Here is a 13,235-nt window from a genome sequence, read left to right as displayed (position 1 = left end):
GACTGCTATGTATTCTATGCACAGATATGAATTCAGCAGCCCACATGCCTCGAACTGCAAATGCTACTTACCAGTATGCATCTGTTCTTGGCATGTAGGGCTGCTGACATTCATATCGCCCGCCCTCCTCCCCGGCGCCTGTAGCAGCTGCAGTATTTTTTTCTTTACACATATTTTCATACTCTTAGCATAGGGCATCACTCACATATGTCACTCCATCTCTGCCAATGGCTAAAAACAATCTGGGGATGGAGGCGATGCCCATGCGCACTGTAGTCCAGGGGAGGAGCCACCTATCTCGTGATACTTCGAAGACTCTTCCAGGACAACAATGTGCAATCATCCGGACCCAACACTAGGCGGCGATCTATGCACAGATATGAATGTCAGCAGCCCTACATGCCAAGAACAGATGCATACTGGTAAGTAGCATTTGCACTACTTTACGCAACTGTATTTGTTTACAATTTATCAATTTTTGGACATCGCGTGTTTGCAAGGTTAGATTTGAAAACACATGTAAATGTGAGTGAGGAGTTTTTGTCCGCGCATGCACGGGATGTCACGTCCTGCTGCTGGAGTTGTTATTGGTTTGCGGGAAATCATGGCGCTCACAGCCAGTGCTGCTTACTCCCACCGTGGTTCAGTCAGCTGCAGTGAATCAATGACCCCCGCCGCTATGCCAAATACAACTGGCGAGGGACACAAAGGGACCAATGTCACTGGACAGGACTCACTGAGGAGGCGGGCAGCAACAAAAATTGCAGTGCTGGCTCGCAGCCTGATCCTGCCTCACGTAGTCGACTCTCCGAGTTGAAAAGTAAGTGAGACAGTCTGCAGTGTGTATGTTAATTAAATTACACGTATAGGCAGTACGTGATTAAGGAGCTGTCGTGTTAAAGAACTCCCTGTAACTATTAAAGTAAGACCTCCGTTACCCCTCAGGTACGCGCATGCATGATTTCAAGTACTTGTTGGTGAGCACAGCCGGCTTTCTAGTGTCCATGCCTGGTTCTTCGTAAAGTGTTTCCTTCTATAATAGGCACCAGCCATTGTGGGCACTAATTAGATAGCCGTGATAATTAATTTAGTTATTACTTGCCTTTTGTTCGTTTTCCATTGTTTATTTTTGCTTTTCGTCCTATTTTTGTTTCAAGGGACATGATTTAGAGTAGAATTCAATTATGCGAAAACAATTGATGGACCGAATGCAGAACAATGTCATACATTCACCCTTGTACAGAGATCTGGGCCTAGATCCATCGTTTTTTTACTCATCGTGGCATTCCAGTTTGGACCCAGCCATATGCAAATCAGTCTTGACCCTGCACCCAATGGGAACAGTCCAGCCCGAACTGCCAGGTCAGGTCCTCCCTGGACTGGAAACAAGCATGCTAGGACAGTTAAAGGCAGCCTATATATTTATACCCTATCAGTTTTCTGTTTCTGTGGCTCAAACGAGTTAATCTACAACACAGCTTTCCAAACTGTGTGTAATGACATGGCACTGTGTCGCCTCCTATGTGTGGGTGTGTCGCAGCGCGACACATTGCCGTCTGCAGGACGGGCCGAGACAAGATTAGGGGAATGCGAACTACCGTCCTAAATCTGAATAATCACAAGGACGAGGTAGGACTTGCTAGACTGGGCCCAGGCAACCCGATCTAATATCGGACTTATTTTTTTGGATGCTGAAAATGCTTTTGACCGGGTTGCCTGGGTCTACTTGTGGGATATTTTGGCTAGAAAAGGATTCGGATCAGGTTTCTTAACCGCTTTAAAAACTATGTATGTGGCCCCGAAAGATTGTATTCGTATTAATGCTCAACTCTCTTTTTCTCAATCACCAGGGGTACTCGTCAAGGATGCCCCTGTTCACCTTTACTTTTTGCACTTTATATTGATCTCTTAATCAATTGTTTTATTTTTGAGGAAAAAATCAAACCTATTTATTTAGCCAATGTGAATTACCGTGCATTAGCCTATGCTGATGATATCGTCATTACTACTACGGACGTTCAGACTGCGATACCGGCAGTTAATGACTTAGCCACACAATTCGGATCTTTCTCCGGCTATAAACTTAATTTGGAGAAAACCCAAATCCTATGTTCTGGGGACAATCTCCCTACAAATATTTCCATGGCTACGGAGGTGACATACCTGGGAATTAATATCTCACTGCCTATAGCAAATATACCAGAGATAAATATGAACCCTGCAGTGACTAAAATTAATTCCATGTTAGAGCGTTTAGACCACCTGCATTTATCGCTGCATGGCAGACTTAATATTTTAAAAATGCTAATCTTACCCAAGGTATTGTATATGTACCGTACAATACCTCTAGAATTTCCTCCTTTGAGCTTCAAAAACCTGGAAAGGGCCACATCCAGATTTTTGTGGGGCTACAAGCGACATCGGAAAGCCCATAAACAATGATTTTGAGTAAAGAATGTGGGGGGTGGAATGTCCCGTATTTTGTGTTCTATTACCTAGCTGCAACACTTCAATACATCACCCCACTGATAATCGGTGATAGAGCCTGTATTCCTTTCTGTCAAACACCTTCAATTTTCGAAATGATTATTGGTGAAAAAGCCAAAGCTTGCTTTCTCAAGGTGATTGAACCTAGTTATCACAAGAAAATCAAATTTAAGACGCTGAAGGCAGCTTTTGGTGTGTGGCAAAAAGCTCGGAAGCATTTGGGATTAAGCAAATTGAATGCCTATACGCCGATTGCCGCTCCCGTTCTTTTACCAGCTACGAATTTCTGTGACTTACTTTCTATTAGATGGAATCAGAAAGGAATACGCTATTTGGGTGATTTATATACTAATGGCCAACTTGCTTCGTTTCAGGAACTTCAGGATAAGTTTTTGTTAACTAAAAATGATTTTTTTAAATACCTTCAGATCCGCAGTTTTCTTCAAAGCTCTTCCTCCATTACTGATGTTAGTATGAGCAAAGTCCCCCTTATGGAACACTTGCATAGGAAAAACTCCAATAGGCATTCTGTATTTGTGTTTGATTCAGGAATTTGGGTATGACTTGGAGCATTGTCAGTTGAAATGGGTTAGCAAATTATGGATCCCGGATATTGATGTTCTAGAATCTGTTAAATTAGCGTCTGAAATCTTAATTACCGGGATGATGAAATCCCAACATTTTATGTGTATACACGACCTCTACTACACCCCTAGCAAAGTGGTTAAATGGAGTACGACGGTGGGAACAAAATGTAACCGCTGTGGTTTGTATGCAGCTAACGACATACACATGTTTTTTCAATGCCCTAAGCTTGGGGATTTTTTTTTATCAAATTGAAATGTTTTTTTCTTCTGTTCTTAATTGTGACATCAGGGTAACTGCAGAGCTGCTGATAATAGGTATAGATTCTAGCACTTCAAGATCTAAACCACTAACTTGTCTTCTTTTCATTTGTATGGCAGTAGCCAGAGCATGCATTACTAGGGAGTGGATCAACTCTGAACCTCCTTTTTTTAATTGGCGGGAAAAATTATTGTTTATGTACAATATGGAGTCTGCGATTTATCAGTCTAAGGGGCTTAAAAGAAGGGCTTTGGGAAATAAAATATGGGCGCCAATTGCGGTATGGATTTAATTTCCTTTGTTCTCTTGAGTCTGTATGTAATCTTATGTTTGTTTGGAATTGTTCTTTTTTTTTTTATTGTGTCCACTGCTGTATTTCCTTGCATAAAACAATAAAGTTAAAAAAATAAAATTAAGAAAAAAAGTAAAACTGACCAATTATTTGGTGGTGTGGAAATTCTGATAAAGGTGTCCCTTTATCAGAATAGGCATAGAAAAATAGATCCGCTTGTAAATCTTTCTGCCATGCAAAAGCTTGGCATCTATCTTAAACACACGATAGGTGTCCTTTTGACCATTATTAAAGTGAGCCTCACTTCCACCTCTGCTTTGTTCACAATATAATTACTGTTTTGGTTTTCGGAATTCAAGCATGTGACTGAAGGATCCATGCTGGATAAGAAAGTTACTGACCCGTAACTACAGCCTACATATGGTTTTATATATTCATATCCGCTAATCCTCCTTTCCCCACATTAGGCTACCAGTATTCCCTGTAGTCAGCTACAAACATTTCACAGTTGGAGCTGTGAACTCCTCTACATTATTAGCTGTAGTTCGATCACCTAGTAAGGTGGATGGGCTACAAGTACTTTATAGCTGTTGCCCATTTTACATGCTGTAATGGGATCCTGCTATATTAACACTGACTGTCTGGGTTCCTAGCTCTCCCTTAGACCCGCTGAAGCCGGATTTTTTTACTCTTCTCCCGCCTCTCTGTCGCGAGCCCATCTTGGAGCTGATTAATCTCTCCCTTAGTGAGGGCGTGGTTCCTTCCTCCTGGAAGCAAGCTGTGGTAAGCCCTATTCTGAAGAAACCCAACCTAGACCCCTTGCTCCCGGAAAACTACCGGCCCATCTCCCTCCTGCCTTGGACCGCTAAGGTCACTGAGGCACACGTGAACTCCATCCTGTCGGCCCATCTCTCTCGTAATAATAATCTTGACGAGAGTCAAAATGGGTTTCGCTCAACACAGCACTGAGACTGCCCTGCTCTTTATGACCGAGCATTTGCGGTCAGTGCTCGATGCGGGGCAGACTGCGGCGCTCCTATTATTAGACCTGAGCGCCGCGTTTGACACGGTGTCTCATGACATTTTGATGCGGCGCCTGGAGGAAGTGGGTATTGTGGGGAAGGCTCTTCAGTGGTTCCGCTCCTTCCTCTCGGACCGGTTTTTCAAAGTAGCCATTCCACCTGGCCAGTCCTCTTTCCATTCTCTGGGTCTGGGAGTCCCTCAGGGCTCTGCTTTAAGCCCCACACTGTTCAACCTGTACGTGAAACCGCTGGCCGCTGTCGTCAGGCAATGTGGCCTTACCATGACATCGTACGCCGACGACACGCAGCTGGCGGTGACACTCAGTGGGGACCCTGAGGTGAATGCACCCAGATTCTGTGCAGGACTTATAGCTGTGGCTAACTGGATGCGTGACAACTGCCTACAGCTCAATGCTAAGAAAACCGAGGTCCTGGTTCTAGGGAAGCAAGCGGAACTTTGGGGAGACCAGTGGTGGCCTCCCGAATTGGGGGTGTCCCCAATTCCAGCGGCCGAAGTTAAAAACCTGGGGGTCTGGCTGGATTCTAACCTTTCTTTTACCAGTCATACTAAGAAGACAGCAGCTACCTGCTTTGGTATACTGCGAGGACTGAGACCTGTCCTCAAATTCTTCGACCCCCCCCACGCGGCAACTGGTGGTCCAGGCCTCTATCCTTTCTCGGCTAGATTACGGGAGTGCTCTGCTGCTTGGAGTTAATCAGGCTGAGGCTACTAGGCTCCAGAGAGTGCAGAATGCTGCCGCACGGGCCATTGTGGGCCTTCCGAGACGCTGCTCCGTCTCCACGGTTCTGACCTCCCTTCATTGGCTTCCGGTCAGACAGAGAATCAAATTTAAGGCTCTCTGTCTGACATTTAAGATCTTGAAGCTTTCCTCCCCTCCCGCCCTTGCGGGCCTCATCTCTCCGTATGTCCCCACGCGGTCCCTCAGGTCTGAATCTCACCATCTGGCGATTAAGCCTAGGTTCAGACTGAGTAGGATGGGAGGACGCTCCTTTCGTATTCTGGCGGCTGATCTTTGGAATTCCCTTCCTGGACACATTCGTGCCCTGAATAGTCTCACTCTTTTCAGACGCGCCATCAAAACTCACCTGTTTGTCCCTGTGATGTGATCCTTCTGCTTCAGCTCTGACCTGTTATGTTGTGGCATCTGATCAGGCGCCAGGACGCCCCTTCGCTGGGGCAGCTGTGCGCCAAATAAATGTTATTAACATAACATAACATCTGGGAATAATTCAAGCATGTGAATCTGTAAAAGATACCAATCCTGGAGAACTGTAGTAACCAGTACATACCCTTTTTCTTGCCTATAATGGGCATTTTCTACAGATTTCATTTTATTCTTTTTTGAAGAAGTTTGTGTATGTGACCCCTGCATTTGAAAGTAAAATGCTGCTGATGTGTTGGCAGGCTGATATCATTTAGACATTCCCTGCTGCTGGCATGTTATTACACTAATGTTTTATTTGAAATACTTTAAATTAATGGGCCACCTAGGTGGGATATTTTGGCAGGCTTCTCAAGGTCTGGAAGATTGAAATCCTTGAAGGTGACTTTACAGTTATGTTATTTCATTTTAGGCCTCAGGCGAACTTTGTTCTGAAGCGAAGTGTATTTCTTTTTACATTTATTTCCTATTCATTTCACCATGCGTCACACATTTGATGTGTAATTCTACAATTAACATGTTGATGTGTAATACCTTAACTCAAAACTAGAAAAGAATAGGGTCTGGGTGCAGGGTTTTGGAAAGTTATGATTATTGATGTACCGGGCCTTCTCTGCTTGCTTTACAGATGGACCAAATGCAGTGCAGTGAGCCGGGGGCAAGAGCCTCTCCTTTCCACAGCCCCCCCGGTGGCAGCTGGGACCTTCAAATAAGACCGAAAAAACAAATGTCGGTGGAGGGAGACCTTGACACTCCTACCGCAGAATGCAGCGTCAACCAGGGCTCCTTTTGCTTGCTGAACTGTAAGCCAAGCCGGCTCAACTTCTGGACATGCTCTGCCTTCTCCCGCCTGCCCTCCATTGCACCTGCCCTTTCCCTCCATTGCACCTTCCCTTTCCCTCCATTGCGCCTTCCCTTTCCCTTACTCATTATCCCCTCTCCACGGACTGAGCGGGCAGTCCTGCCATGGCGGTGGCAGCAGCAGTGTTACTAGTTCAGGGATTTTTGGAACGACCAACCTGCTGGAGGCCATATCAGTTTGTTTTCTATTTTTTTGGTATTGTTTGATACATATTTTTTTTAACACTTGCAGCTTTGTGGTGTGGCTCAACTCTTGCATCCCTACCCTTTTTACTGTCCTGTTAGCGCTCCCTTATTTCTACATCCCTATGTCTGTTTGTTGGACATTTCAGGGTGGATCTGTATTTTCTGTTTTTGGTTTTGTGACCACTCAGAATGTATTGATGTTTGAGTAGTGATATTGAGGGAGGGTGGTTTTATCTCCTGCTACAGGAGATCCTAGTGAAGTGATCTCGTTTTTAGATTTTGTGGTGGGATGAGCCCACTTACCCCAGCTCCCCTGCAGTGCTTTATTGAAGATATCCCTCTTGAATGTTTTTGGCTAGTAGTGTTTTGGGGGTGTGGGGGATACTATATGCCCCTGTTTTGGTGTTTTGGAGACATCTCTCTTTAAATATCTCTGGTTCTGTCTTTCGTGCCCTGTAGCAAGTGAACATTGTATACAATAACTCTTGCTCTGGCAGTAACGGGGAGGGTAAATATTAAAATGAAGAGTGACTGGGCCTAGGGTTTCTCTTAAGAGAGTTTTGTGGTTGAGGGCTTCTTAAAGTATCTTTACTTACTATTAGGTTTGTGATAGGAAAAATTCGTTACCTATGCTTTCACCACAGAAGGGGTTTGGTCACCTTCTCTCAAGCATTTTTTTTATTGCTTCTGCACTGTGATATGACAGGAAGAATGCTGGTATGCTCTTTCTGTTAATGAGATCAGGGAGGAGTAGCTATTTTTGTTCTTGCATACTGATTACTGCAAGTTCTCATGCTCCGAACCTTTACAGGTGAAACATTTAAACATTTCCCTTCGTCCCATCCACCTCCTGCCATTATGTTGTGCTTTACCCCCTTATACTTTGAACAGAGTTGCTGGCAATTTTACTTTTGCCCCTCAGCAGCACACCTGAAGTGACTCTTCCAGATTGTCTTAAGGGTGTCCACTGGCAGTGTTAAGTGGTCTCCTCAGAAAATGTGGGGTGGTACCTCCTGATGTTCAGGGGACGAGATGAACAGAAAGTGGAGAAATGTTCAGAAGTGGCTAGTGCTCCTTGTTTCCTGAAATCTCCTGCTTGTGCTTCTTTGTATACCCTTGAGTTTATGTGCATGTGCACAGCCTGTCCAGTGTATGCTGTTTATTCTCTGATCAGAAGATAGGATGGCGAGAGACCTTGTGTTCTACTGACACACACTTCTTTCTGCACTGTGTACTCTACTCATGAAGCTTAGAGCTTTATCCGGTGAGAAAGCCTTTGGTGGGCCAGGTCAGTGCCACCAGACTTCCTTTTACTGTAACATTCCAATCTTCGACGGACACAGCATAGGTGTTTTTTAGGGCTAACACATGGTCATGTAAATCGGTTCCTGTCCTTAACCAGAAATCCTGATAACATTTTCATTAAACCCAGTGAGAATTTAGGTGCAGTCGGTGACAACGTCTCTGTGGTTCTTAACCAGAGTGTCACTATAAATAGTTAGGGGGGGGGGTGGTTGTCATTGTTTTCTTGAGCACATGATCTTTCTCTTGTCCTACTAGTTCACGCTTTGAGGAATGGAGTTAACAGCTCTCAGAACCTGTAGAGTATCTACTGCCGGTATACACCCTATGCTGTGTCTGTGGTTGGCCTTCATGTGATGTAAGACAACCTTTTGAATCCTACAGTTGAGTGCAAGTTGTTTTAGCCCATTGAGCTTAGAAAATTAGTTCTGTATGCAGTTGGTAGTTGTAAAAGGTCTCTGACACAAGTAGGGGTAGAATGGCAAATGGATTAATGATAATTGAGGTGGAAGTAGGAGTTCCCTTATCTCCTTACTGATGTAAGCAGAGATGCCAAGGACACTGTGCCAAACAAGTCATCAAAAAGCACTTCATTTCTTTTCTCACCGTATATTGTTGAATGGTGTACTGTATGTTGGCTTAAACCTTCTAACGGCACTAAGTGGATTGCTTCCTTGTGGTTTCTGGTATATTTTGTGTTAAACGCATTTCCCTCGTGTGTATTGAATGTTCCTCAATTAATGCTACTATTTCCCTTGTCTGGAATGCATGTTTCGAAAGTGTTTTGACACGCTAGACCTTTTTCTCCTGTATGTTGCAAAGAAAATTCACTGCAAGCTGTGGGTTAAATGTAGCCTAATTCTTAGAACCAAAAGCAACTTTTGACACCTAGTTGTGTTATGTGCCAATACTCTGTTATTAGGAGGGTAACATCAATTTCTCAGAGAGCTCTCATTTGTAGCTTGACAGTGGCTGCAATTAGCATTAAACATGTCCTGCCAAATAGCACTGGAAAGGAGCTAGGATAAGCACTAGGTATAGATTTAACAAGCAGTGGAGCCTTGTTTCTGGTATGTGATCACATTTTTGCACAGTATACTCAGTCAGTCCTAGGTTTTTTATGGTTTGCTCTTGCCTACCTCAGACAGGCATTCCTTTACTTCATCCACATCTCTGAACAAATGGGTCTTGCTCCACAGTCCTCAGAGAAAGCCTTTCTTTCTCCAGCCAGTCTGGGAACTATGACCTAATTTTTGCTGCTCCTGCTGGGACTTGCCTCTCCACCACTCCCAGGAGTGTGCAAATTCAGACAGCTCTCTATGAAACGTTTCTTACATATCACGTCCATCCAAAAGCTCCTGAATTCTGCAACTCTCTGAATTCCGTCATTGCTACCTAATGTGATGTTGAAAGTGAGGAGAAAGGAGGTCACTCGTCCAAAACACTGGATTGCATGCAAGGACCGCCATATTTTGAACCCAGCAAAGCGGGGACTTTTTACCTATTGCTCTGTTGGTAAATACTAGGGCTGGGAAATTAGTCTTTTCTCTTGCATAACACTGATCTGAGGCGTAGTCTGCTGAGTTGGCCTTTGTCATAGTACTATTTTACACCAGTAGTTAGTGTTAACACTCCTCCAAAATAAGCATTGTCTGGTGGGTGATCAGAATTGGTGATGCCCACTCCACAAAGAATGGAGACAGCAGACTTTTCAGGTTCCTTCTCGACAGAGGGTAAGTGGATTCTTATCACTGTAAGAACAGTGCAGATCTTGTCACTAGACAGTAGGACCTGGTGCAGATGTTGGTCTCCTCTCCACCCCCTCTACTTTGGCAATGTGAAATCCACCAGAGCAACTGCCTCTGCAACAGCAATTTCTTTATTTTTTCATCATCTATTTTTTTACCATCTGCAAGCACCCGATATATTTTCTGATATGTTCAACCTTAAACTGCTTTTGTCATTCCTCTGTGTGTTGTGTGTGTGTGTGTGTGTGTGGGGGGTGGGGGGTGGGGGAGGGGAGACATGTTTAGGGTAGTAGGATGGGTGCATTTGACACAGGGGTGTTTCTATGATATCTTTTCTTTCTGCGTGGGAGGGGTTTGTGGCCATGGAATGAAGCCTATATATTAAAGATATAGTATATATATATATAAATATATATGTAGATGAATATATTATATTATCTGAATGTTAAAGGGAATGCCAAACGCCAGACCACCTGACCTAAAAAGGGAACTTTTTAAAAGACAGAAAAAATAAATCTATGAAAATAGTAGGAAATGTTGCGTTCTAAAGAGTTTTGTATTTTGCTTTCCTGACTTGATGTAGGTATAGGTGATTTCTTTTCTTTTATTACTACTTGTGATTGAGTGTGTTTAGTTTATCAAGGGCAGGCTGATGGTGGCAGAAGGAGAAGGGTATTTGTAATAAGCTTGCATTCAACTTCTCTGGAGATGTTGGGGGGGCAAAATAGTAATGATGGAAAGTCTTTTTATGTTTGAGAGATAAAGAAACCAAAGTCTCATCAATACCTATTCAGCATTCACTAGAATATCTCCATATGGTTTCCTACCATCAACCCTCCAGAAGCCGATCAGGTGAAGAAGCTGTTGGCCTGCTAGTCCCCTGGGCAAGATTGTGATTGTCTCAGACGGATCTGCGTGCTCCATTGCAACAGAACATTCCTTGAACATGATTTTCAAAGCCTCATTATTGATAGCTGCTGTACTGTCTGGCCTCAGCGGTGGCACCCTTCCTCCTTCTGTATAGTGCGTTTCCTGGGCGTACAGCTCTTCACAAGGATTGCCTAAGGAGCCAAAAGCTCAAGTGGTGTGGGACAGCAGTGTAAATGTCCCTTCTTTTATGCTATACATTCAACCATTCATCTATTGCATGTCACATTGCCTGTAGGTCTGGGGTGTATGGTTGCCCATTTGCTGCAGCCTTGAGGTTCCCGGACTTGGCTGCTGTTTTGGCACTTTTCAGACCTAATAGTGCCATATTTAACAGTCACACCCGTTTCTTGATTTATTTCTTGGCTCGCTGTTGGGTAGGTGTGGAAGATAGCTGTAGCTATGGTTATTTTTGTGTGTGCGTCTCATGACACTAGTGTGTAACTGTTTAAGGTCTGTACATGGGCATTATTGCTGCTGATGCAGTTAGCTTCTTTCTTCTTCCCTGGTATTGAGGTGGTTGCTCTTTCAAAAATGGCGGCTTTCCCCATTTTAATACTTATTTCGTTATTTCATGGAAAACTCTGAGTGACGTGTTAGGAGTCATAAGTCCAGGTTGAATCTGAAGGTAGACTCGGCCTGCGTGGCATTGTCAGTACCAGTAAACGTTCAGCCTGTGGTTGATTCGGTCTCTTCTGACCAACTGCTGTAGCCTGATCTGCCTTTCAGAGAGGCTCGGGGTTCTTCTGAACGGTGCCGAATTCTGATGTTAATAGAAATTCTAAATTTGAGGTATCTAGAAAGAAAAAGTGTAGGTTACAAATTTCTAAAAAGACCGGTGCTGTGGAACGAGGGGGGCAATTGAGCCATTTACAGCAGGCTTATAGCTGCCATGTTACCATTCCATGTGCCCGGCTTAAACCTCTTGGGGGTAGATTGCCACTCTGCAAAAAAAAAAAAGGGCACCATTCACTCCCTTCTTGTTCTCCCACACTGCCAACATCCACCCCCAGCTTTTACACACTTTTTAATTTTATTTTTGTAGTGCACAGTCTCAAGAAAAGAAGCAAACTGCATGCTTAGTACTTCTGTGATCGGAAAACATGAAAAGCTTTCTACGTGTGCTTTACTTGACCTTCGGGTCAGACCTGCGATTGTTTCTAAACTCTGTACAAAAAAAACCTAAAAAATAAAGTATTCCTATTGAGAACCCAGTTACTACCGTTGTGAACTTTCCTGAAGCCCCATTTGCCTTTTCACTGATTGCACCGAAACCAAACTCGTCCTTATTCCACAAGAAAATGCTCTTCAGATAGGTATTGGAAGCAGTGTGTTTGTTTGAGGAGTAAGGGGTTAACAAAAGATTCCAGTCATTGCGGTAAGAATTTTATTTTTGCACCCAGTTGTGAGAAAATATAAACCAAGTGAGAGAGAATAAATAAAATTAATTTAAGACTAATGGGAATGAGGATACATCTCGGTAGCGGCACAGGTTATGCTGAAAGTGCATTGGTGCCTGTGGCTAAAGAAATGTACATGTGCCCTTTTCTAAAAAGAAAACTATGCTCCTTGTTTGCTGAAGAGTTGTTGGGGAGATTTGGACAGCTTCCCTTGAAATGCTTTAAGTTATTGCTTACTATTGCCTTTCTATCTCAAATGTGTTTGCTTTGTGTTTGCTTACACTATTGAGTTCGTACCTTCTGTGGCGCTAACCCTGTTTAATTTATTCTTCCACCAGGCCTTTAAGTTTTGTTATCTTGTCACATTTGCTGTGCATTCAGAGGGAAAATGTCCGGCTCTGTCTGGCTGTCTCCTGAGAGAGCCAGGCGTTTACTTTTCTTTCTCTGACTTCAAAGTGATAGGAATTATGTGACAATCATGCTGGCACCTGGGGGTGTGCTGGAGGAAGACTTGATTATTCAACAAAATTTCAATGTCTGTAAATGAACTGTGCAGCACAAATGAAGCACATTTTTGGGCAATTCTGAAGTGTGGTGGAAACAAATACTTTAATATGATCAAAACAAATCAGTACACTATGATGAAATTAAAGGTCTGTACATATGTAATGGTCATTTCAATTTAAGATTTGTTGTATGGTGAAGTAGTGCACTACCATTACACCACTCCACTCTGAATCACTCTTTCTGTTGCACTCTTCCCTACACCACTTCACTCAATGCCACGTCATTCTGCACCTCTTTACTCGGTCAATGCACACTACGCCACTCTGCTTTGCGCCACTGCACTATAAACACTACAATCTAGGCCAGTCTACTCTGTCACTCATCTCTACAGCACTGCACTCTATGCCACTGCACTTTACACTGTCATACGGTTTCTACGAATTCAGTAAGACTGTACGTTTTGGCAACATATC

General features: G+C 43.6%; 1 protein-coding gene across 1 annotated transcript in view; it reads left to right on the top strand.

Moving 5' to 3' along the window:
* LOC147705703 (mitogen-activated protein kinase 1-like) overlaps positions 1 to 8,837 on the top strand; it is a 426,270-nt gene extending 417,433 nt beyond the window's left edge. Inside the window, exon 9 of the mRNA XM_086932128.1 lies at positions 6,460 to 8,837. The gene's annotated coding sequence lies outside the window, so the exon portion shown is untranslated. The remainder of the gene's footprint in view (positions 1 to 6,459) is intronic.
* Positions 8,838 to 13,235: the final 4,398 nt, after the last annotated feature.

The sequence above is a fragment of the Lissotriton vulgaris genome, chromosome 7 (assembly GCF_964263255.1).
Source record: "Lissotriton vulgaris chromosome 7, aLisVul1.2, whole genome shotgun sequence".
Taxonomy (NCBI): domain Eukaryota; kingdom Metazoa; phylum Chordata; class Amphibia; order Caudata; family Salamandridae; genus Lissotriton; species Lissotriton vulgaris.
Note: the sequence above shows the minus strand (reverse complement) of the source record. Positions and strands in the feature narration are given on the sequence as shown.